The sequence below is a fragment of the Triturus cristatus genome, chromosome 3_2, assembly GCF_964204655.1.
Source record: "Triturus cristatus chromosome 3_2, aTriCri1.1, whole genome shotgun sequence".
Lineage (NCBI taxonomy): Eukaryota > Metazoa > Chordata > Amphibia > Caudata > Salamandridae > Triturus > Triturus cristatus.
Genome location: NC_140584.1, coordinates 305,852,602 through 305,879,363, shown reverse-complemented (window position 1 = coordinate 305,879,363; position 26,762 = coordinate 305,852,602). Strand labels below are relative to the sequence as shown.

Sequence of the window (26,762 nt, the reverse complement as noted above, 5' to 3'; positions counted from 1 at the left end):
GGCGGTCTTTGAGTAAAGACCGGAGGTATCGGCGAGAAAGGTTCAGCGTTCTTTATAGTAGAAGAACCTCAATTGGTTACAGGTGCGTCTACTCCTCTGGGTGGCCAAATGAGTGCCTGTTACGTTATAAACCCGGTACGCATGTGTAGAGAAAAGACCCCCGTTAAAAAGAGAGAACTTAAACAAAGTGCGCATGTGCGGCATTCATCCGCTAGTCTGCTACAGCCCCATGCGCATGTACGACACTCATCCGCTAGTCTGCTGCAGCTCCTAAACCTCAAAGGGCCTTAAAGGAGACACATCGTAAAGCGCGTGCATACACAGAGAAAGAGACCATCCCAATGAATATGCATTAACACTCAGTCTCAGGCCAGTGAAGACCTTCCAGGCAGATAATATTGATTACTGAAAACGCACTTGGAGTCAGGTATCTAGTTGACATGTGCTCCAAACTATATCAACAGCCAAGGAATATCATCGTTCAGCCCCATAACATCAGAATGTAATCGGTATACCCATTTTTGTTCTCTGCGTAAGAGAAACCGTTGGACATCTGCAATGTGTGGGGGAATGTAGGGCTGTTCTAGGATAACCCAATGTAAATCGGTCTCTTTATGGCCCGCTGTGATAAAATGACTCGTAAGTTTAGTAGCACTTTTCTTGCACCGTATAGTGCTCTTGTGTTCTGAGATCCTCAACTTAATCTTGCGAGAGGTCATCCCCACATAGTTTTTTCCGCAAGGGCATTTTATCAAGTAAACAACTCTGTCACTATTACAATTGGTATGTTTACTAAGGACCCACGGTCTACTCGTGCCAATGTTTACTTCCGTTGTGTGCGAGGTCTGAGGGCACACTGAGCAGTTCCCACAGGGAAAATGGCCTTTAACCGGGGGTAAGCCCCATAGTGGGGTGTTCACAGAATTTCTCAGAGGTCTGGGACGTGTGTGTATTAACTGATCTTTCATGTTACAACTCCTCTTAAAGGCAAATAAAGGGGGAGGTAACACATTGCCTTCAATTTTAAGCACTCTCCTATTCTTTAGAATGCTCTTCTTGAGTGCGTTAGAGTAACTGCAAAACGTGTTGACACATGTAATCTTCTTGTCCTCAGTAGTGGGATTGCAGATTTTCTTCTCCAGAAGAGCCTCCCTATGATTATTCACAGCTCTTTTCATTGATGTTTTGATAGTTCTTTTAGGATATTGTCTATCCAAAAGTTGAGATGAAAGATGGAAGGCATGTTCTCGGTATTTGGAAACGTCGGAGCATATAGACGTGAGTGCAAGAGACAACTCAATAACGGCAAAAGGGTAGGTTCTCCTTAGAGAATTCACACGTGAATTTCAAGAAAACATTCCTGTTGTTCAACCAGGAGTGAAAGTTCTTGATCGTGTCCATGGAGCCTCTCCATATGACTAAGATGTCATCTATATACCGTTTCCAGGTCAAAATATGACCTAGAAACGGATTGGCTGTTGACCTCAATATATGTGGGCATCGTTCTCACAAGTGGTTTTAGAAAGAAATCTACAAAGGTAGAAAGGGGTTCAAGGAGCGACCTATCCCCGAGATTATGGGTCTGCCTGGAGGGGGAAGCACTCCCTTATGTATTTTAGGTAATACATAGAAGTATGGGGTCACTGGATATGTAGTTTTCAAGAAGAGTGCCTCATGATTAGTAATCCAGCCCTGTTCCAATGCACCATCTACCATATCCTTGATGGTAGCCATGAGTCTCTTAGTAGGATCCAATTTGAGAGGCTGGTAGAACTTGCCGTTATTGAGTTGTCTTTTTAACGGGGGTCTTTTCTCTACACATGCGTGCCGGGTTTATAACGTAACAGGCACTCATTTGGCCACCCAGAGGAGTAGACGCACCTGTAACCAATTGAGGTTCTTCTACTATAAAGAACGCTGAACCTTTCTCGCCGATACCTCCGGTCTTTACTCAAAGACCGCCCCGGGGTACCGACGGATAGGTAAGTTCAGCGCTAACCTTTTTATTGTCTTTGTTCTAATTCAATTTTGAACGTTAGCATCCACTCTGCCAGTTTTATTTGATAAATGGCCTAGATGGCGTTTATTGTTTACTATACGCTAGTGACCCTCCACTAACACCACACTCTTTGTAAAAGTATTGCTAGTTTTACTTGATAAATGACCTAGATGGCGTTTTTTTGAGTATGTTTGCTATACGCTAGTGACCCTCTACCAACACCACACTCTTTGTAAAAGTATTGCTAGTCAGGTAATCGTCTTTGAGCTCATTGATCTGATATACAGCTTTAAGATGAGCTATCACTTTGATTATGACCATGTCGCCATTGTCCACATGTTTATTTCTTTCTCTGTAGTACATGGACGTTGTCCATTTCTTAGAGCCTTTTCTAACGGGGAGATACATCTTAGGCATGTTAAATAGCAGCCTTTCACTTTTCTTCCTTTTTACTAGAGCGGGCCCCTTTTCCCTGAGTACAGACCAGGTTGAGGTGAGGGTATCACCCAATATATTTGGGTAAGTGCAATTTAATACAGTATTAAATGCTTTGAAGCATTATTATATGCTTTTGTTAATGTCATTCAATAGAGATGATTTTTTGCTGTTCCAAAAAAACCCAGGTTGATTGTATTTCTTATCCGTCTTTTTGCTTTCCTAGGTATCCGGTTTCGATATCTGTTGAGTTGACCGGTGCGGTAGGATTCTTTTATCTGAGATTTTTTCACTTTAATTTGATACACTTTTTCCAAATTATAGCAGCATTTAAGGTCCTGAAGAAAGCCCCCGATACTGTGTAGATCTGAATGGGCAGAAACATGTCGACCATATTGCTATGGACATTAGCATAATGACAAATTATTTGTGCTAAATTGCCATATTGCTTTTTAATGATGACAGAGGCACTCTACCGATTAAAGAACATTTGAGTTCCTCTAGCCATTTTTATTTTCACCTATATTATTTAGTGCTGCGCGTTTAGGATCCCTTTCACAAACTTGAGGGCTTATCAGTATTTCGGATATTATTGGAGATCTGACAGCAACCCTCGTATGCTATATTCTCTTTGTACGTCACCAGGTCGTTATGTCAAGACTTGGTGCGTTATATCGAGATATACAGACCCAAATGATGACAAATGTACTACCCTCCTGTGATTGATGGGTTCTGTTCCTAGAAGGGTTCTCTCCTAATAAGAGATGTCGGATTAGTTAGATATATTTTCTCCTGTTTTCCTTTTGTTGATTCAGCACCAGACCCAGGTTGTTTTAGTGTTTATAGTGTTTAGAATTGAGGGAAACACAACCTGCAGGTCTATAAAATCTTTCCCTTGGACCTCCCCCTATGTTGTTTTGTTGTTACTGTTAAAGTTAGATATAACCTTACTCTCTAAAGTGGTAGTTTGGTTGAGCAGTAAGGCAGTATCCGAGGACAGTGTAAAGCATTTGTTGTACACACGCAGTCAACAAATGGTCTCACACACTCAAGAACTGGACTCTAAGACAATGGTTTGTATATAAAAATATATGGTTGTTTTATTTTAGAACCAACAATAGCTATCAAAATATACTTTCTCAGAATGAGATACTTTCAATAGGCAATAGACTTTTGAATGCAATAGTTACAGTTGTTGCAATAGGCAACACAATTCAAACACAATTATAATATTGAGCTCAATGGGACTTTCTAAGTAAATGCAATTAATTACTTTTTGGATTACTTTTCTAACCACAGGACTGGATCCTAGATTCAGTCCTGGGACATTTCCTGGAAACAGGTAAGTAAATACGTTTTGGTTACAGGTATGATTTTTAAGGAATATTATTGTATTTCAAAAGTTGACACAGAAGCTTTTTCACATAGAATCACCAATGTTATCCTATGGGAAGTAATTCCCTTAGCAGGTAAGTAGGGTTTTCGTTACTTTTTTTTACTCGGTGCCTGGTGCATCTCCTGTAAACAGTTGAAAGAACTCGTTTTTGTTACACAGGCGGTTTTTAAGGAATATTTATTTGTTTCAAAAATCGACACTTAGAAGAATTTCTGGCAAAAACCAGGCAATGTTATCCTATGGAGGAAAATTAAGTTTTCGGTAAGTACGGTTGTGATTACTTTTCAGGGTCAGTGCTGGGCACCAAGATCCAGCACTGGGATCTCTCCTGATGACAGGTGAGAATTTTCGTTTTCGATGATCGGCTGATTTTTAGTGAATATTTTAAAGTTTCAAAACTCGACAGAAAAATTTCCAAGTGAAACCAGTCAATGTTACCCTATAGAGGAAAAGTGAGTTATTGGCTTTTAGGTAAGTACTCGACTGGCAGAGTTAAGGTTCTGGGCGTAGACTCAGGGGTCTCCCAGGGTCAGGTAGGTACAGTTGTTACACCCTCAGTGCCAAAGGGGCAGCCGGGTACAGAGAGAGTTAGGCACAATGTTATCCTATGGCGGGCATGGGGCCTTTGGTTGGAGGCTGCTGGCAAGCAGGCCACGTGGCTGTGGGAGCTGGGCTCCTGGTCACTTGTTCAGGGCAAGTGGGGAAGTAGATTAGGATAGATGTTGCACTACCAGGGGCACTCGGGCAGCTGGGTGCAGGGTGCTTTTGAGCAGTCGGGCGCGCAATGAATTTCTATGGAGAAGCTACAAGACGAACAAAGGCTGCAAGCTCAGGGACGAAGATTCTTCAGGTGCGACCACCACTTCGAGAGGTAAGTTGGGAAGCTGTAGGTTAGGTAGGCACCCAGGAGCTGGGCACAGGGCGCAGGGATGTCTTTTTGCGTCGGGGAATCTTACCCTCAGCTGATCGCGGTTGGGGGGGGAGGGGTCTCTGGTGTTGAGGCTGCAGGCGTCGTCAGGAGCGTCGAGGAGGGTTCTTGGGTGCTGGATTCTTGGTCACAGTTGCCGGGGGGACGTCCTCGTGGTCTTTGTTCACTCTGGCACAGGCCAGGCTTGGTGGGTGCAGAGTGTGCAGGAGTCGCGGTTCCTGGCTGGTGCTAGGGGTCTATTACTTGCTTTGAGCAAAACCACTGCTCGTGGGAGTCCCAGACTTTTAGAGTCACAAGGCAGTCAGGTCCTCCGGGGTTTTTGAGGTTGCTGACCACTGGAGACGCCGGGGTTTAGCAGGAGCAGGTTTGAGGGTCGACAGGGCTGTAGGGCTGGGGCCAAGTCAGTTGGTGGCTTCCTCTTATTAGCAGCTGCACGGCAGGTCTCCTTTCTTCTTGTTCTTCTTGCTTGTTTCGGATTCGGGATCTGAGGAAGGAAGGTTCAGGGTGCCCCTAAATACTAAATTTAGGGGCGTTACAGGTAGGTAAAGGGCAGGGACCAATGGGTCCCTTCCCTGGGGTGGGTACACCCCCTATCCTGCCACTCTCCAGTGGGAGTGGGAGGGGAGCAGGAGCCTAGTCCTGATTGGGCAGGGCTCTCCATCTTCAAGATGGCGAGAGCCCGGAGATGTGCTTCACCTTGCCTCCCCCACCTGAGAGGTGGGGTTGGCAGAGGCTGGCACACTCCCTTTCCTCCCTTGGGGTTTCCCCGCCAGAGTGAGGGTCAGAACCGGTGGGGGCCAGCTGCTGAGTAGAGCAAGTGGCCTGGAGAAGCTCACAAAGGCGGCATGCTTTTGAAGCTTCCCCTGCCCATCCTGGGGAGGGGGGGGGGGGGGGGGAAAGAGACCTAGCACCTCGCCCAGGATGTGCATTGTTGCCGGCCCAGGAGAGCGGATGGCTCTCTACCCAAGGGTCCAGCAACATGTCTGCTGTGTGGCAGCCTCTCAGACAGGACGTGGATTGTAGGTTAGGTTCAGGGGGCAACTCTAAGTTGCCCACTGTCGTCCATCTTACAGTAAATCGCACACTGGCATCAGTGTAGGTTTAATTGGCTGAGAAGTTTGATACCAAACTTCTCAGTCTTCAGTGTAGCCATCATGGTGCTGTGGAGTTCGTGTTGACGACCTCCCAGCACCATATACTCTTAATGGCAGCACTGCACTTAAAGTGCCCAGGGATGGATCTGGGTACTGTAGGGTCACAGGGCTCATGCACCTGTACCCACACTACTGGCATAGGGCACCCAGCTAGAGGGGTGACTGAGGTATGCCAGGGCAGTGTGTGTTGTGGGCATGGCACACAGGGATGTGTGCCATGTCGACTCTCTGTTTTGTTCTGCACCAAGACACTCAGCCTGCAAAGGCAGTGTGGGTGTGTCAGGGTACAGGGCCTCTAAGGGTGGCACAATAAGTGCTGCAGCCCTTGGGGACCTTCTCTGGTCACAAGGCCCTGCGTACCTAGGGTATCATTTACCAAGGGCTGATATGTGGCCAGAGAGGCAAATTGGGTTTAGGCTTCATGCAATTTTAGGGAAGGAACACAGGTCCGGGGTACCTGATTGGCAGGAGCCCAGGGCACACCAAGTCAAAGAGCATCAGTAGTCTGGCAACAAAAAAAAGAAAAAAGGGTCGGGGATTACTGCAACAGAAACCCACTTTCTCACAGGGGTTGAGTTCGTTTTTAGGGGTAGGGGATTGGAATTCGTTTTGGGGGGGTATGGGTGAAAGTGTTAGTTAATAGGGTGTGGGGGAATTCGTTTTTAGGGGGCAGGAGGGTTGGGGGGGGATTAGGGTAGTAGTTCAAAGGCCTTAAATACTTTGATACGCAGTTATGAGGAGAGAGGCCTGGAAGCTCCCTGCTTTGATCTATATTATTATGCAGCTCATCTCCAACACGCGGTGAGGTGGCTGGCAGAGGAGGAAAACTGGGAAAAGTGCCTGTTAGCAGGTAGAGCTGACCCGTTAATGCTTCAGACTGCACTGATGTAGGGTAAGGGAGTGGAGGGAACCTTCCCATTTGTAGTGCGACACACGGCAAACATCTGGCAACGATATGTCGAGAAGATTTTAGTACAAAGCACCATTCCATAGAGAGTAATCGATGTGGGTCCTAACCTCCTTCCGAGAGATGGGTACACACATGTCGTTCCAGGCCTGGAGAGATGGCGGCTGTGAGGTCCTCGCAGACCTGTTCCCAAATGAGACCTTTATTTCCTACGAACAGGCCAGTGAGTGTTTTAGTCTAGGGCAGGGGAACTACTTGCACTATGGAGGTATTCAGGCGGTAGTTAAGATCACCTGGCCACAATACCCAGATATTCTCCAAACAACACATACACTAGACATACAACTTATGTGTGGTGCTGGTCGCAGAATGGTTTCCCTCCTGTATAAAGCAATGAAGCAGGACTCTACACCTCCGGTACCACCGTCAAAGACTGCTTGGGAAAAGGACCTCGATATACAGATAGAAGACAGAACTTGGGCGTCTATAGGAGCTCTCACGCACACCGTCTCCTGCAATGCTAGATTCAAACTAACACATTATAATTTCCTACACCGCACTTACCTGACACCAGGAAAGTTAAAGCGCATTTCACAAGATAAAAATGGTAAGTGCCCAAGGTGTACTGCAGAGGACGCAGGCTTTCTTCATCTGGCATGGGGATGCTCTGTGGTGAGACCGTTCTGGACGGGGGTGGTTCATAAAGTACGGGAAGTCACCGGACTTCCGGTAACGGAGAAACCATTGCAATGTTTACTAGCACACATACAGAAGCCTAAAAACGGAAGTTACCTTATAAATTGCTGCAATTAATGTTAGTATTAGCCAGACGCAGGGTGGCCATAACATGGATGGAGCAAAGAGGCCCAGAGATGTCACTCTGGATCAGGGACATCAGAGAATGGGCGTTAGCTGAAGAGACACATATGGAGCTCACACGCAGGGATGAAAACCTACAATCAGATTTAATGGAATGGAGGGAATTGTGTAACGCTGGGTTTTTAACGGCTGGAGGGGGGTCTGATCTAAGTGCCTCAGACAGTGAGGTAAGTGAGAAAGACAAGGAAGAGCATCAAGAGAGTGGAACTCAAGGAGAACAAATGTTATAAGTGTATGACATATGCATGTACGGCCTAAGGTGGTTCCATTTAATATTGAGACATAATTATAATATGATTGCGGAAACCCTATTGTTCTTTATTCTCCTCAGCACTGTTACTCCAGTCCAAAACAAGGTAAAGCATACGCTGTATGATGTACTGTTGAGGTTCTGTTTTATTGAAAAAAATGGAAAATAAAGGTTTCAAAATGAAGAAAAACCTCTAAATGTCCCAAAGAAATTTTCAGATTTTCTAAACCTTTCAGATCTCTGGAGGTAATTCGCATCTGCCCTCTTTACATCCAATAAATGAGAAAGTTCTTCTTCCTTTCAAGATGGAGAAGGAAAAAAACACAGGCAGCAATATCTCCTGATCCTAATGCATCTTGGAAGCCAATTTAGAAAGAAAGGCCTGAATATGTTTAAACAAACTCCATCCTCTAGGATCTTTAACAAAATTGGTTTACATAGCTAGGCAGCACGTACACTAATCCTCCTTGCTGAGATGATAGATACTAAAAATCCCACCTTTAAAGGCAAGTACTTTAAATCAACAGAAATAAGAGGTTCAAATGGTACTACTTGTAGGACCTTAAGGATCAGAGACCGATCCCAAGCTTGAAATAGAAAACACTTTTCAGGAGCCTCACCGCCATTTCAAAATCTGTGCTAGAACCAGACCAAGGTTCTCTATATGCTCTGATAGCTGCCCACTGCGCCGTTAAGGCACAACAGTCACATTTCTGAAAAACTTCCAACAAAATATGCACAATAGTAGAAATTTCACACTCTACTGCTGACAGAGAACTTGAGGAACACCATTCCTGGTAATACCTCCAGTGTTTGTTGTAAGACTTCAAAGTAGAGGGGTGCAAGGAACCCTAAATGTCCTGCTATATCTACTGGCACCCCTCTCCTCCAAAGCCCAATTCTCAACCTCCATACCGACAGAATCCACTTCTGAAGGAGACACCCCAGTGATCTGAGAGGATAGAGAGACATGATTCTCCAGGGAAGCGGAACAGCGAGGGCCTTTAGGAGAGGAAACTTGGAGTGACAGGGCCAGCAATGGATTACCACTATTACTTCTGCTGCTTCCCTCTGCCCTCCTTTAACGATGCGATGGATGAGTGGAAAAGGTGGGCATGCACACCGCAGCTGAGGAGGTCAAGAGAACACATCTGCCTCCCATGCTTCTGGATCCTGATATAGAGAGAAGAACCTTGGTAGCAGACTGACCTACCTGAAAGCAAAAAGGTTGATGAGCAGTTCATCGACACCCTGGCATATTTGGGGGAACAAAAACGTGGTTAGAGAAAGATTTTGTGAACTTAAGAAGACTCTGTTTAGTCTGCCCGCTAATATGGTTGCCTCTCCCCTGGTGTGAGTTGCCTTCAGGGAAAGGGGATAGTTCTCTGCCAAACCTCCAATCTTCAGTGCCACCAGATTGAGACTGTCAAAAGACTTAAGAATTTACGATAAGAAACTAACCTACCCATACTTGGCTGACGATTACTATAAGCAGGACAGCCAAGGCTTCTTTTCTAACAGAAGCAGGCAGGGTGCGAAGAAATTTAACACCTTTTACAACTCCTCGGTAGGGTTGCGGCTCTAATTCTGACTCTGAGAGACCATCCACCAGGGTAACCAGGGTCCACATTTTTTAGGGGAAGGTTATCGGCAGTCCAACAGGGGTGGCGGCACAGAGCAGAATTGGGAACGGGCAAGGGGATGGAACAAGGGCAGTAACACACAGCAGGCCAATTCACGTGCCCACTTTTACCAACCAGAAACACATGGGGAAATCTCAACACGCAGACAAACATACAGATGGTGAGAAAACACACGCTAGCCCCTGACAATGCCCCCCCACCAACTGCTACCACTACCCAATGTGATCAAGACACGCTCTCATTGGCATACACCACATTGGCCCACTTCGATTTGATGCCATTGAGATTGTGAGATCTCACCTGAATGCACTGAGCCAAACATAGAGCTAGGGGCATGTGCGATAGTTCAAACACAAAGATTGCCAGCAGAAGACCTACAACACGGCATGACTACCACTGAGACATCGTTGTTGGATTCGATGACCGTCAACCATCCACAACATGTTAGTCTTCCAGAGGCAAGCAGCACGGACCCGATAATCAATATCTCTGACTATACGATGTTGGTAGCAGAAAGGGACGTACTTTCCAAGGGGTTGTCATTTGTACCTACGGTAGTACCAGACTCGTTAAATGTCAAGCTTGAGCTGCAAAGGCTTTTCAGAAAAATCCAACTGTAGTATTATTTCAGCAAAAATACCTACAACCCCGCAGCAACAGCCGCACCATTCAGACCCCCATCGATTTTTACACCAGACTCATATCGGATGAGTGAGAAGATACTGGCCTACGAAAAGATTGTTCTGCAAGAAACTATGGAGCTAATGGAGGAAAAGAGGTACATAAAGCACAACATCAGCAAGCAGGAAAGACTAGCATTATCCTCATTGGGAACCAATGATGCCATTGTCATCAAGGCTGCAGATAAAGGCGGTGCGGTAGTATTACAGAATACCACTGACTAGATGGAAGAAATAGATCTACAATTGGGAGCCACAGATAGCTACCACCCTATTCCCAAGGATCCAACTGGCGAGATAAAATCAATGATAGAGAAGCTAACAAGTGATGTATTGTCAAAGGGATTCCCGAGTCAACCGGAGAGTGACTTTTTGAATAAAAAAAAAAAAGACGCCAGGATCCCTACAATATACACTTTGCCTAAGATACATACGCGTTTGGAGAAACCGCCCGGCAGACCAATCGTTTCTGGGTGCGGATTGATCTTAGAACCTCTCAATCAATTTATCGATCATTTTTGCAATCGTGGATACCAGAAACCAAATCATTCGTAAGAGATACGATGCACATCATCCAACTGTTGGAAGGTCAACGATATTCAAACCCAACTACTTGTCACACTCGAAGTGTCTACCCTCTACACCTCTATTCCCCAGGGCAAAGCACTAAACGTAGTCAGCGCTACATTGGACAAACGGTTAAGGCCACATTGGATACCAACTGACTTTGTGATTGCTTTGTTAGAAATCGCAATGAAGCGCAACTACTTCATTTTCTGGAATCAATTCTATTACCAGTGCAAGGGAGTTGCGATGGGAGCCACCGACGCGCCTAGCCTGGCTAAAATCTTCATGGATGCTTACGAAGAGGAACATCTATACAGCCATGATAATCCATATATAAACCAAATCGCGGTGTGGAAACGCTACATAGACGAGGTCATAATGATTTGGTCGGGCACTGAAAAGGATCCCAAGCAATTCCGTGACTGGCTCAATACAAGAACAGGGGACATTCATTTCACCATGACCAGTAACAATGAAGCCATTGATTTCCTGGACCTCACATTCAAAGTGGAGGATGGTTTCCTGTTCTGTGATCTCTCTTGCAAACCAACTGAAAGGAATACACTCCTCAAGTACGAATCACATCACCCGCGCAGTCTGAGAGATAATTTAACCTACGGCCAGTACCTCAGGCTGAGTAGTAACTGCACACGGAGGACAGACTTTTTTAAGGAAACAGAAACCCTTACCACTCGCCTGAAAGAGAGCGGCTATCCTACAGGATTGTTGAAACGCGCACGCAAACATGCCTGGTACTGCCCTCGTGACCAATTACTACAAGTAAAAGAGAAACCGGAAAAGACTGAAAATATTGTGTGCATGACAACATTCAACAGCAAAAGCAACAGCATAAAAAAGATCGTGAAAAAAAACTGGAACCTTGTTGCAAGCAAACTCCTCTGTTTGACTACATTGTCTTTTATACTTCTGCCACTCTTAAAAGCAAAGTGTATCTTGAACCCCCCCAAACCATTGAATTTGAGAAGCCAATTGGGCCTACCACCAATAATTGGTCACCGCAAATGTGGTTACTGCAAAGCCTGCCCACTGACAGTCGAGGGATCCACCTTCAGACACAACAACAGAACACACAAGCTATTGAATTTCATGAATTGCAACAACACTAACCTGATATATGCCATTTGCTGTCCCTGTGATCTACTTTAGGTGGGTCAGACCACCCAGAAAGTAAAGGCTAGAATAATATAACATATGAGCCGAATAAGATGCAAGGTACAGGGTGCCCCATTAGTTGATCATTTTGTATCACACAACAATCAGCCAGAGAGTATGAAATGGTGGGTGGTCGAGAAAGTCTGTCCTGCTCCAAGAGGTGGCTCTATTTCTGTGGCCCTCAACCGAAAAGAATGCAGGTGGATCCACTCCCTCAATACTGTTATGGAGGGATTGAATGAGTTCGAAGAGACCTCGAAACAAATGGACCAACTGTAACATCGTCATCTGCGCAGTATGCATGTGGACCATGTGAAATGTATGTAGTCCTATCCTGTGGCTGTACCACCACAACCTTGCAATTAGCTCAAACTGTTGAAGCACGGCCAATAGATCATGTGGTGCCCCAATGCTTGGTTCAGCATTTGACCTACATGCCCAAATGCACAGTAACAGATCATGTGATTATGTCCCATCATAACTATGTGGTGCCCCTCAGCACAGGAACCACTGGCTAAAATGTGCATAGATCATGTAAATGTGTTAACGTACAACTCACTCCCCATGCCACCACACCATAGAAATACATGGAGTGTGGTACACCAATTGAAATATGTGTGGAACTGTATTAATTGACAAACATGCTGCCACAGACAAATGTGTTCACCTAAAAATATTTTTCCATGCTACTACACCATGGTAATATATGCAGCGTTGTGCACCAGTTGAAACATATGTGGAACCGAACCAATCAACTAACATACTGCCACATTATGGATATAAATGAAACGTTATATACCGCTTGTAATGTACGCGAAAACCACATCCAGTGTCAAACAAGTTGTGTTCTTTTAATTGATTGTACATGTTAATTTTATACACTGTGTTTGAACGCATCGCCGATGCATGAGGTATTGTGCGAGCAACAGTCCTACATGTGTTTCCACTTCTTTCCGCGATGGCAACTTTCCTACACCTTCCAGACGGAAGGTGCTACATGGAGTGAATAAAAAATCATATGCAAACATTTCCCAAATGAGGGATAACGTAAATCGAAAACGAAACCCACCCCCCCGTTTCCACCTCCCACCCCTACCATGGTGGCGGCAACATCCATACAGTTGAATTATTTTACGATACTAGAGATCAACTCAAAATTGAAAGAGATGAAGGGCTCTAATGGTGGAAGGGCAAACAGCCGATGGAAGTCCCTGTGAAAGGAAAGTAACTAGGGAGCCCCATCTGAATTCAAAGTTCTTATAGTTATCTTTGAAAATGTCTGACATGCGTTCCAGGCTGAGCAGTTTCCATAGACAAGAGTGCCAAAGGGAGATAGCTGGCGCTTCTTTCCTCTTCCAGGCGGCTGCCAGGGTAATCTTAGCTGCTCCTATACAAAAACACATAATGGTTTTATCAGCTCGAGTCTGGTGTTCTAGGGAGGAGTCACAAAGCCCCAAAAGGACACTCGCCATGGTAGAGTGGATGTGGTATCCCAACATGTCCTTTATATGTGCCAGAATTTCTTCCCAGAAAGGGCGGATAGTTGGGCAATCCCACCACATATGTTGAAAGTCCCCAAGTAGTCCGCACCCCCTCCAGCATCTATCGGAGGTGTTGGGGAAGATCTGCCTAAGCTTGGACGGATGTAGGTACCAGTCCATCATACTCTTCAGGTGTGCTTCACGGAGCTCTGTGGAATGATTGAATCTTATGATGTCGGACCACAAATGTGTCCATTCGTCATCAGAAATGGCAAGCTGTAGTATATCTTCCCACATGGACATATACTGTGGGCGCGGGGAAAGGGTGGTAGTGAGTAGGTTGTTATATTGAACGAAATCACCCCTTTCATAGAAGTAGTCTTAGTGAGGAAGGCCTCGAATTTTGTGAGGGGACGAGTGGCTGCCTCTCGAACCTGAGGTGGGCCCAGTGCATTAATTGAGCATAGTGGTACCTGTCTGCGTTCCCTATTCCATAGTCTCGCTTGCAATTATCAAAAGTGAGAGGATCAAAATTATGAAAAAGATGTGTCAAGGCAAGGCATCCTCCCTCCCTCCAGGCGTCAAAGGGCCCCTCATGTAGGGCCGGGGGAAATGCCGGGTTAAAGTGGAGTGGTGTAAATGGAGAGGGGAACGAAGTCCACCTGTCGTCACTTGCGACTGAGTCCCATACTCTTAAGGTGGTGCGCGTGGGAGTGCTGATGTACGTATTCTTAGGCCTGTCTTTTTTGGGGAGCCAAACCAGGTCCCATATGGTCCTTCCCATCACACTGCGGTGCATATGTAACCAATGTTTATCGGATTCCTGCTTCGACCTTTCAACCAAGATTCTCAACTGTGCCGCTTTGTAATATAAGTGAATGTCTGGGAGACCAACTCCCCCCCTCCTTGCGTGAGCGAAGCAGTAGGGAGAAGGAGAAGTGAGCGAGCCCTCCCTGCCAGCTAAAGCGTAGGATCATAGCCTTCACTTGCCGAAAGAAGTCCCCCTCCAATTCTATGGGCAAGGCCTGAAATAGATAAAGGAGCTTAGGAAGAAGGGTCATTTTCACAGCGTGTATTCGGCCTAGCCATGACAGGAAAAGAGGTTTCCACTTCGTGAGTTCTGTTTGGATTCGAGTAAGGATGGGGGGAAAATTGGCAGTATATAACTTCTCTACTGTTGGTGTAAGCTGGACTCCCAAATATTGAATAGAGGAAGTAGCCCACGGCAGAGGCATAAGAGACTGGAGTCTGCGGACTTCCGCTTGCGAGAGGGTGAGGTTGAGATTATATGATTTGTCAAAATTTATTTTAAAGTCTGCTACTGCCTCAAAGCGTTCAAGCTCCGACTGCAAGTGTGGGAGAGACGTGGCAGGTTCAGAGAGGGACAAGCAGACATCGTCCGCGAATAGGGAAATTTTATGTGACTCCCCTGTGAATGGTACCCCCTGGATTCCAGGATTATCCCTAACCGCTCGCACTAAAGGCTCAATACTAAGAGCAAAGAGTAAGGGTGAGAGGGGGCACCCCTGTCTAGTACCTCTAGAGTGGACAAAGGAGGATGATTGTACCCCGTTGACCACCACTTTAGAGCGGGGGTGGAGATTGTAGGCAGGTGGATATCTGACTATGGTTACCCCCAACTTTTTGCCTAGTGTCTAGCTGGTTTTTCGACTTAGTTGGCCTGAGATCTTGCCATTCAGGGTCTCAGGCTGTCTGCTCTCTTTTTAAAATGGACTCCATGTACCCTAGGTACATACCCAATTGGTAAGGGTCACCTTATTGGACCCTGTACAGTGTACCCTAGGTACCCAGGGCATAGGTGTACCCTAGGCCTCCCAGGGGCTGCAGCATGCATTATGCCACCCATGACCTGGCCTTCCAATCAGACACAACTGGCTGATCACTCAGCTGGGGCAAGGTTGTGTAATCACCCCTTGCTTAGATATAGTATACCTATATCTACCCTTAAAATAGACACATGTGTACCTATCAGCCACTCCTATGGCAGGCCTTAACAATCCTGGAGGCAGAGTGCTTGGTAACATGTGAGATGGTGCTCTAGCATGAGCTGAGCCTGTCTGCAGCTTTCGGAACCATGTCCTTATAGCTGTTCTATGATATAGCCTACCATATACTCTTAAAGTGCCTTATAATCTTAAACGGTTATGGTAACTATGGTTTGGCTTTATCAAAACATGTTGTGTAAGGTGTCTAACACTTTGGAATAATACCCCCATACCATTTCTGGTGATGAGGATATTATTCCCCCCTTCTAGAGGGAGAGACATGTTAAAATCCTACTTTGCTGTTTAACTCTGACCAAAGCCTCAGCATCACAAAATGGATGCTGCTGCCACAGACACGAGTCTGACCACCTGTAGCTGGGAGCCCTCCCAGCCAGGGAGGCCTGGACAATAGGTTTCCTGCTTGGGGGGGTGCTAGCACCTCCCCAGACAGACTTTAGTGTATTGGGGCAGGGAGGGCTGAAAGGAATGAGACATGCCTGGGGCACACAAGGTGCTCCATGCATAGTCCAGTTCAAACCGGTGCTGGGGCCCACCAGCCCCAGCTCTGGCGCGAAACTGGACAAAGGAAAGGGGGTGTAGCCACTCCCCTTCCTGGTCACACCCATAGTAGGGACCTTGCAGGTAGCCCAGCCCACTAGCCCAGTATATCAGTAGGTAGCTGAGCCCTGCTAAATTAGATTAACCTGAATCTGCAACTTGAACAGAAACTCTGGACCTTCGACATTCGACCTCAGGAAGAAGACTGAAAAAATCTCCCTTGTGGCCAAGGAGTGACCACCCTGGGCAACCAGGCACCATCCAGCGACCGCTGCTTGCTTTGCGACTGATCCTACGAGGGACGACTGCAGAGACTGACCAGCGCCGAGACTTCCAGACACCTCTGAACCAGATCCACATCTACAGCGAAGCTGAAACCCGTGGAGGCGACGAGGGACGTGGGACCGGCGACTTGGGAAAAGTGGCTAGTACCTGACTAGCGTGACTTCTGAGGCTTCCTCGAGGCTGTGCTTGGGGAATTGAGAAGCCCCCATCCCGAGCACCATCTGCAAAGAAGACCAGCTCCCCACACGTCACGTGTTCTGCGTGGGGCCCTTCTGCACCTGAGTTGCTCGAGGTGTTGTCCGGTTGCTGGCCCGTTGGCTAGTAACCTCTGCGATGACGAACCTTTGTTTTCACCTCGCTGGTCCGGCTCCTCCAGACTGGCACCCGCTCCTCTGTGAAAGAGAAGCACCCCAGACCTTCCTGGTCTGCACCAGAAGCAAGTCCTCCATCCTGCGTGGGTTCCGCTTGCCAAGGCTTGTTGGGTCCTGACTCGACTTCGACGCCGCCGACAGCAAGAGCCTTCGTGGGACAGCTCACCTCCTGGTCCTGGTCGTCCTCGACGCCTCCTGGTACCCGTGGCTGCTGCGACAAGCTTCACCTCTTCACCTGCATCTTCACGACATCGCCTGGTTCCTTCCTGGTTCCTTCCCGGCTCCTGGCTGGTGACCTAGACTCTGTCCCTTCTGCTTGCAGGTATCCTTCATTCTTGATTCCATCCTTGGGATCCACCGGACACTCTTCACTGACTGCCTGTCAGCAACTTTCCTTCAGACATCCATAGGAGTCCACGACGAAACCCGACGCAAGTTCACACCTATGCACCCGCAGCCCGTGGGCTAGGTAACTTGAGTACTCCGGTGCTCACAAGGGTATTGACTATCCTAGGGTCTAGTTTCCAAGTCTCGACTTCCTAGCTATTCCAGAAGTGTCCTAAAACTATTAAATTCTAATAACTTCCATTTCTATCGACTTTTACGCATTAAGCGTGAGTGTTTCCACTCTGCACCTGAATCCCGTGGGCCTCCCACTTCCTAACCTTTGGTAGTATAGTGTAGCCCCAGCGATTCCCTAGGCCTTGGCCTATCCTGTGTTCGTGACAGTGGTTCTTATACCACTTACTTAGTATATGGTTTGCGTGGCCCATAGGGCCTAACTGTATTACTTACCTGTGTGACTTAATGTATGCTTAAATAAGACTGTGTTGTACTTACCTCGAATCTCATAAAGAGTGCTGAGGGTTTGACTAGAATAAATACATTCTATTTTTATATATATCTGTTGTGGTGTCCTTTCATTTGGTATTCAAGGGATTACATATGGTATAACAGCTGGCTTCACATGCCATACAGAGTTTAGCCTAAGACTGCTCTTGTCCATGCTACCACTAGGATAGCTGGTCTATAAGGTTGACTTTACAACCAATCACCATAAGAGTTGTTTGGACTGATACAAGGTGTACACTAGAATTAGTGACATCATATATCAGGCCAACTTCTCACAGAGATAATTAGCGCAAATCATATTTAGGCGAAAATCCGAATGTGTGTGGAATAGAAGTATCCAATCAACCCTGTTGAATGCCTTCTCGGCATTCAATCCTACTAAAACTGCAGGGATTTGGCGTCTGTTGGCCTTCTCTATCAAGTGTATAATTCAACGGGTGTTATCGTGTGTTTGGCGTCCCTTAACAAATCCTGACTGGTTAGGGTGTATGAGGTCAGGCATGAGGTCATTTAGTCGTTTGGCTATAATAGAGGAGTACAGTTTTGCGTCAAGATTTAATAAGGCAATAGGCCTATAAGAGGCGCAGCAATGAGGGTCCTTCCCTGGTTTGGGTATCACCGAGATCATGGCCTCGGACATGGTGCCAGAGGCCTCGCCCTCCTCTGCCATCTTGTTAAATATGTCGCGCAAGGTGGGAGCTGATGTCGGGGGGAAATGTCTTATAGAAGAGGGCGGTATATCCGTCCGGTCCAGGAGCTTTGTGGGGCTTTAAGGCTTTAAAAGCAGCAGTAACATTGTCTATGGTAATAGGAGCGGTAAGTAATTCGTTCCATTCAGCAGACACCTGGGGCAGGGGCAACGTCTGGAGATAGTCCCGCTGTGCATCCGAATCTAGGGCCTCCCCAGTGTATAGTTTTTTATAAAAGGAACCAAAGATCTCAGCTTAGTCCTCGTCTTTATGTGTAATGTCCCCAGAGGGCCCCTGAATGCCACCTAAGTACTCTCTCTCTCGTTTATATTTTAGCTGTCTGGCAAGGTGTTTACCAAATTTGTTGCCCTGGGTATAAGATAAATGCCGTAGTTTGAGAAGTGTGAACTCCGCCCTATTATTATAAATAGCCCGGAGTTTGCCTCGGAGTGCTGTTATATTGCGTAGGGTTTGCCTTGTGGGATTCAATTTATGAATTTGTTCAAGAGAAGACAGCTCCGTCTCCAGTTGCTCCCTCTCTCTAGTGCGCTGTGTATTTAGTCCTGCATTAAGGGCAATACATTTCCCTCTGAAGACAGCCTTAAACGTGTACCAGGTGGTATACTCCGACGTGTCCTCCGGCTTATTTACAGCAAAGAATTCAGTAATGGTTTCTCTTAATTTGGGACAGGATTCCTTGTCCCGAGCAAGCGACGACGGGAAGTACCACCTGGGAGTAGTCGAGGCATTCCCACACCAAGTGGGACAGATGGAAAGTAGGCTATGATCTGATACTGAATGGGGGAATATCTTGGCCTCTTGCAGGGCACCCTGCAGGGATTCACTAATAAAAATGTAATTGTAATCAAGACGAGAATATGTATGATGAACATGTGAATAAAACGTGTAGTCTCGGGTCTGTGGGTAGAGAGTGCGCCAAGCGTCTAGGAGGCCCATGTCATGCATTCGCTGTTGTGTATCCATGGAAAAGGAGCCCATATCCATGCGTTGTGAGTGCATACTGTCCAGCTCTTTCTGCCATATCAGATTGAAGTCGCCCATAAGAAATATTGGACCCTCCACAAAGTCCGTTAGCTTCCCCAATAGTGTGTGTAAGAAAACCGCCTGACCCGTATTGGGGGCATACACTGCTACGAAAGTGCATATTTTCCCTCTCAAGCGCCTCTTGACCATAACCCACCGGCCATCTTTATCACTGTGAACTCCCCATGGTTGGAATTGTATGGAAGAACGAAACATAAGCGCCACTCCCCTGTGTTTCGTGTGAGCGGAGGACCTATAAATTAGCGGAAAGTGTTTGTGTCTGCAGCGCATGTCCTCGGCCCTGGCTAAGTGAGTCTCTTGCAAGGCTACTATGTCAAGGTGGTGGTCAATAATGGTTAGAATTGTTTAGTCTTGCCTGACTACTAACTGTAAATTGTTTTAAATCCCACTGGTATTTTTAGTACAGCCCACATGTGTCTGCTTTTATATTTTTAAATACCGCACTTACTGTTCTGGGCACTCGTTCCCCCGTTTGGAGGCGTTCCGCTCCCGAGGGTACCGCCATTTTGGGTTGGGAGCCGGCCGAGCAGTGCAGTGCTCCGCCCCTCCCGCCCTTCCTCCTTTAAAAACTTAGCGCTTCCCGTCGGAGACTGACTTGACAGTCTCGGTGTATGAAGTAAGCGTCCTGAGGCGGAAGCCGGGACTTTTAGAATTGTTTAGTCTTGCCTGACTACTAACTGTAAATTGTTTTAAATCCCACTGGTATTTTTAGTACAGCCCACATGTGTCTGCTTTTATATTTTTAAACACCGCACTTACTGTTCTGGGCACTCGTTCCCCCGTTTGGAGGCGTTCCGCTCCCGAGGGTACCGCCATTTTGGGTTGGGAGCCGGCCGAGCAGTGCAGTGCTCTGCCCCTCCCGCCCTTCCTCCTTTAAAAACTTAGCGCTTCCCGTCGGAGACTGACTTGACAGTCTCGGTGTATGAAGTAAGCGTCCTGAGGCGGAAGCCGGGACTTTTAGAATTGTTTAGTCTTGCCTGACTACTAACTGTAAATTGTTTTAAATCCCACTGGTATTTTTAGTACAGCCCACATGTGTCTGCTTTTATATTTTTAAATACCGCACTTACTGTTCTGGGCACTCGTTCCCCCGTTTGGAGGCGTTCCGCTCCCGAGGGTACCGCCATTTTGGGTTGGGAGCCGGCCGAGCAGTGCAGTGCTCCGCCCCTCCCGCCCTTCCTCCTTTAAAAACTTAGCGCTTCCCGTCGGAGACTGACTTGACAGTCTCGGTGTATGAAGTAAGCGTCCTGAGGCGGAAGCCGGGACTTTTAGAATTGTTTAGTCTTGCCTGACTACTAACTGTAAATTGTTTTAAATCCCACTGGTATTTTTAGTACAGCCCACATGTGTCTGCTTTTATATTTTTAAATACCGCACTTACTGTTCTGGGCACTCGTTCCCCCGTTTGGAGGCGTTCCGCTCCCGAGGGTACCGCCATTTTGGGTTGGGAGCCGGCCGAGCAGTGCAGTGCTCCGCCCCTCCCGCCCTTCCTCCTTTATATGGCCCCCCTCACGAGGAAGCGCAGCGGACGAGCGCAGCGGGCGCGCCGACGGCGCGCCGAAGGCTCGCCAAAGGCGAGCCCGTCTGCGCCCGTCCGCGCCGGACCCGCGCCCAGGGCCAGTCCCCCTGCTGCTTCCTCGCCTCACTCCTTACCTAGGCTCGTTTACAAAACAAACGACCTGTTAGCACTAAACATCGTATCTCCCGGTAAGGACTGCAACATTTGGGAACCTGGGACCAATCACCCTCCCACACTTTCCCACTGCCCCAAGTGCTCGTCGCATTTGTTCAAACCTTTTTGGCTACCAATCACGCAACTAGGAGACCAGTTCATCTGTCCGATAACCAACCACCCCCTGACTAAATGCCTTCTCCTTAATACAAGGTCTCTAGTCAAGCATAGCTTAGAAGTCGCCGATTATATACAGGACGCAGGCATAAAAATTGCTTTCATTACGGAAGCCTGGACCGATGCAGCATCAGGTCCAGATATAGTCAAAGCCACCCCACAGGACTTCATCTGTTACACCCAAAATAGGGACAAAAGGAGAGGGGGTGGCCTAGCCATCATATATCATAAAGACATCAGAGGCTCCTTTCAACCCGGTCCCCCTGACCTAGTTGAATCTCTGCTATTTAACTTTACCCTCTCTAATCACCAGTCCTTCATAGGATGCCTTGTTTATAGGCCCCCAGGCGAGAAAACTAGATTTCTAGCAGCCTTGAGCAAACTACTAGAAGCTGTAGCCTGCTCCCAAAGATTCACTCTTCTGGGTGATTTTAATTTCCATCTCGAAAGCAAAATATCCCCCGACACCCAGGAACTTATCGATCTTTTGACTGGGATTGATATGCCACAGTTAGTAATGGATCCCACTCATAGAGCAGGACACACTCTGGATGGGATCTTTTCCAATCAGCCTAATTTGAAAGTCTCCTCGGTCCTACCAGTGCTCTGGTCTGACCATTCAGCAATCCACTTTTCTATTCCTCTCACCATTTACGAAAAACCAGTTAACAAGAGAAACACCCCGAAACTAGCAAGAAAATGGAAAAACATCACTGGGGACTCGCTAGGTAATACACTAAACACCACATTACCCCCTCTTCCGAACAATGTGGAGGAAGCAGCTAAGATCTATACTACCTGGCTGGACCGGGCTTGTTTTCTCTTAGCCCCCCCTAAAATCATTTATACCACCCGGGCCAAGCCTGCCGCCCCATGGCTCACAGATCAAATAAGGGAACATAAAATAAGGTGCAAAAAACTTGAAAAAATCTGGCGCATGCACTATAGAGCAGCCGACAAAAAAATACTCAATTCGGAACAAAGGCGTTACAAGGAATCCATCCTTCAAGCGAAAAAAGCCTTTCTCACGAGACAGATAGAAGATGCAACCAACACCCCTAAAGAACTCTTCCTTACGGTCGCTTCCTTAGCAAACCCCAAACCTATGGAAATTCCAGCTAGCCTCTCACTTTGCGAAAGCTTGGCGACCTTCTTTCGTGAAAAGGTGGAAAACATCTTCCTCCCCTTAGATAGTATAGTGATGACCTCCTCACCGAGGGAGGCCCTTGAATCCGCCAGACCCGAACCCATGCTTCTATATTTCCCGCCCATCACGGAAAAAGAAGTGATAAGTCGCCTACAAAAAATTAAATCAGGCTCCCCTCATGATCCCTGCCCCACAACAATTACTAAACTTGCACCAGACGCAATTGCTAGGGCCCTTACTCCCCTCTTCAATCTGATGCTGGAGACAGGGGAATATCCCTCTAGTTGGAAGCAAGCTTCCATCTTACCCCTGCTAAAAAAACCCAATCTTGACATCACGGAGATGAATAATTATCGCCCGATTGCCAGACTCCCACTCCCGGCCAAAATAATAGAAGGTTACTTGAACACACATCTTAGTGCCTTCCTTAAATCGGCGGATGTACTGGACTCTTCCCAACACGGCTTCCGAGAAGGGCACAGTACGGAATCCGCCTTGATCAAATCTATGGAAGATATCAGGCAGGTGATGGATACAGGGGGCAGAGCAGCTCTGATTCTATTAGACCTCTCGGCAGCCTTCGATACGGTCCACCATAAGCTTTTGGTGGACCGGCTGAGGGCCTGTGGAATTCAGGGGAAGGCTCTAAAAATTTTACAAGCATTTCTGTCGGACAGATCTCAGACAGTGGCGCTGGGCGGCCATGAATCTCACTCCTTTGTGCTTCCTTGCGGAGTTCCCCAGGGGTCTTCGTTGAGCCCAACCCTTTTTAATGTATATGTGTCCACCCTCGCCCCGGTGATTCGATCATTCGGCTTTCAACTCACGGCGTACGCCGATGATACACAGATTGTGGTGTCCCTCCTTCCCGGAAATACAGAAAATACCGCTGACAGATTCAGAAACTGCATGCTTGAAGTTGGCCGCTGGATGGCACAAAGTTGCCTTAAGCTGAACTCCTCAAAAACCGAGGTTCTGCTCTTTGGTGACAGAGACAACTTTTGGTCCCCGAGATGGTGGCCAGACGAACTGGGACCTCTCCCAGATCCGGTGGACAAATTGAAAAATCTCGGTATTCTGGTGGATACCTCCCTGACTTTTAAAGCCCAGGTAAATGCTCTTTCCTCCTCCCTTCATTTCATACTCAAAACCATCAGAAAAATACTACCTTATCTTGAGAAGAAACACAGGAAAACAATAGTTACGGGTCTAGTGCTTTCACGCCTAGACTACTGTAACAGCCTGATGTTAAACGCCCAGCAGAGCGTACTAAGTAAACTCCAGCTTCTGCAAAATGCAGCCGCTCGTCTTATCACTGACACACCCAAATTTGCCTCGGTTTCACAGGAACTGGGTAAGCTTCATTGGTTGCCGGTCCGTAAAAGAATCATTTTTAAGGCAGTCTGCATGGTCTTTAAGGCCCTCCATGATTCGGGACCTCGGCACTTGAAATCCCTTTTCCGCTGGCACAAACCAGCAAGAACTCTGAGGTCAGGACAACTGGCGCTGGTCACGGTCCCCAGAATTAAAAGAGCTCGCTGGGGAGGCAGGAGTTTCTCTCTTGGGGCCGCGGAGGCCTGGAATAAACTTCCCCTTGCGCTTAGACAAATCCAGAATCTGATGGCCTTTAGAAAAGCACTAAAAACATGGCTCTTCACTCAGTAAGCTCGCTTCAACACACCAGTCTATCTTTCTAGCGCCAGGACACCTCCGGGTATCAGAGCGCTCTACAAATGTGCAAAATAAATAAATAAATAAATACTCCCCCCCCCCCCCCCCCCCAAAGCGCCAAAAAGTTTGGATTAAGACCCTAAACTTTCCAGGTTCCCAATTGTGATCGGCATTATGTTATAGAAAAAAACTACACCTCTCTAAGGGCTCCAGCAGCCCCATCATATCCCTGATCTTAGCCTGTCCCCAAAGGGGTGTGTAGTGCCATTTTGCATAGTCAATTGTTAAAAAGCCGCCACCAAGTCCCTCCCGCTCCCTCCCCAAAACCCCCAAAAGAATGAAAACAAACATGAACATATGAACAGTACAAAAACTACTACTAGGTCTGCCTGGTGGGGCTAAAACGCCCGCTCAAGGACCAGGGGGGACAACAGGTCCGAGGACCCCGTCCACGCCCATCCCGGTAAATTTCTCCTATGAAAATCATCTTTGTGCGGCAGGAAAGCGGGCCGCACTACAGACCCATGTTTCAGAAAGCAACAAAGGCAAGTCATCTGCAATGAAGAATAAAACATTTAGCCGGGAACCAGATAACAGTATAGAACTAAAAGCAGACATAGTACTAGGCTTCAAACCCGCATTATTTTAGAAAAAAGGAGACAGCACTGTTCTTACGTATGGAGCCATCATAGTCCGTGAAGTCTCCATACTGTGGCACAGAAGACTGGAACCCCGGAGGAGTCCGATGGCAGAGGTTCGCGGTCAAAGCAGATCTGTAGCTCTTTAGCTGCCGTCACTGGTGGCGTCCAGAGACGTCGGCCTTAATGACTATTGTTCGTAGGACTGTGAAGCACAGGCCTGGTTTAGGCGATAGGTCTCACAACTGCCGCGGTACAGTCTGTCATCGTTCAACGGCGTCCTCTGCACGAACTTGTTGTCCAGGTGAAAGCGGATTGTGAGCCCTGGGAGGGATCTCCAGTTTTGCCTTGAGTGGGGCCATCCCCCTCGGAGGGGAAGCCCAGAAGATCCAAACCTTCCTTTAAGTCAATAATGTGGCATCTATTACTCTGGAAATCAAAACTGAGTCCAAACGTGTAGGTCCACCGGTACCTGATTTTGTCATTTCGCAGTTTAGTGGTGACAGGTCTGAACAGTTGTCTCCGTGCTAGTGTAGACGTCGCGACATCCTGATATATGGCGCAAGAGTGACCCTGGAAGGAGATGGAGTCTTTCGCCCTGGCCGCCTGGAGTACCGCCTCCTTAACTTTGTTGGAGTGGAACTTTGCCAAAATGTCAGGTAAGAATCTGAGGTTCAGGGACAGAGGCTTTGATTGTTGAGGTAACCACTGCCCTTTCTGCATGGTTGCCCTTAACTTCTTTGCCAGATACCTGATGCAATTTAACGGAGTGTGCATTGGGTACCACCAATCAGGTTCCCAGGGCCAGTGTTCTTTCCCTAAAACTGTGCCATTGTTCCCACAATTAGCACAACTCTGGCCTGATGTAAGCCCCTATAAGGGGTACCTATGGTACCAAGGGCATGGTAGCCAGGAAAAGGACTCTGAGGGCTGCAGCATGTATTATGCCACCCTCAGAGACCTCTCACCACCACAAATCTGCACCACTGCCATTGCAGCCTGCGTGTTCTGGTGCAGTTAAAAGTGTAGAGTCAACATGAAACACATCCCTGTGTGCCATTCCTGCCCAGCACTGCATGAGGCCTAGTTAAGTCATCCTTAAGGTAGTGTGCACTATGTCTCATGTGAGGGTCTATCTGCAGGAGCAGACAGGCCCCTTTAACATCTGAGGCCATTCTTGGATATTAGTGCTCAGGAAAGCCATCTTGAGTATACAGTCTGGAAACTGGTCATGATGAGTTTCATAGCATCATAATGGCTTACTACCTCAAGACCCCTAAAATGCCCCCTAAATACAGTATATAGGGGGCAGCCCTGTGCCCAGAATTCAGAATCGACAAGAAGGACCGAAGAGCCGTGCTGCAGAAGGGGACGAAGACAACTGGTTTGGTCCCAGCCCTATCGGTCTGTCTCTTGCTTCGGAAACCCTGCAAGCTGAAACCGGCTTGTCCTGCAGCCAGCAGCCTCCAAGAACCCCAGGGATCTGCCCTGCCTTCCCAAAAGATTGATTTCCCATGGACACCAGATTTTTCCAACAGTAAGCCAAGCCAGGGCTCCAGAATCTAGCTTCTCCGACCTTCTCCTCAACGCCTGCAGCCTCATCTTGAAGTGCTCCCCAAACTGCTGCCGTAACTGGTGAGAAGAACAACACACGAAGACACTCCTGCATCTGCCTCCCAAGAGCCGTGAGATGCCCGACCAACGGTGTCCTGGTGTCCAGCAACTCTTCAACTTCATCCACCAGTCCTTGGTTCCCTTCTTCCAGTGTTTTGGCTCCAGTCTGCAGTCTTTTCCTTGACCGGCAATCTCCATTATAACACACTGGGCTCCCAACATCGCCTAAGCACCCTGCACCGGCCGTCCCAGCGCTGGTAGTGGTGTGGACTTGGTGCTGATATGGGAACCCCTTTGCCCTTACCTTAACCCCAGAAGCCTGCCTCCCAAGACCGAGTGGCCAGCCAGTGAACAGCCCCTAACCAAGGTGCCCCCTATCCCCCATGGCACCCTGCACCTGACTGCCCTAGTGCCGCTGGTGGTGCCCCTGGAGCGCCAACCTGAACCTAGGGGAACCTTGGTTCTACCCCCCAAAACTTAATTCCTAAACCCTTTACATATCTGCAAACCTAACACTTCGTTTTT

At 47.5% G+C, this 26,762-nt stretch overlaps 1 protein-coding gene across 7 annotated transcripts in view; it reads right to left on the bottom strand.

The window, feature by feature from the left end:
• LOC146857231 (uncharacterized) overlaps positions 1–26,762 on the bottom strand; it is a 479,140-nt gene that overhangs the window by 41,845 nt on the left and 410,533 nt on the right. The window lies entirely within an intron of this gene.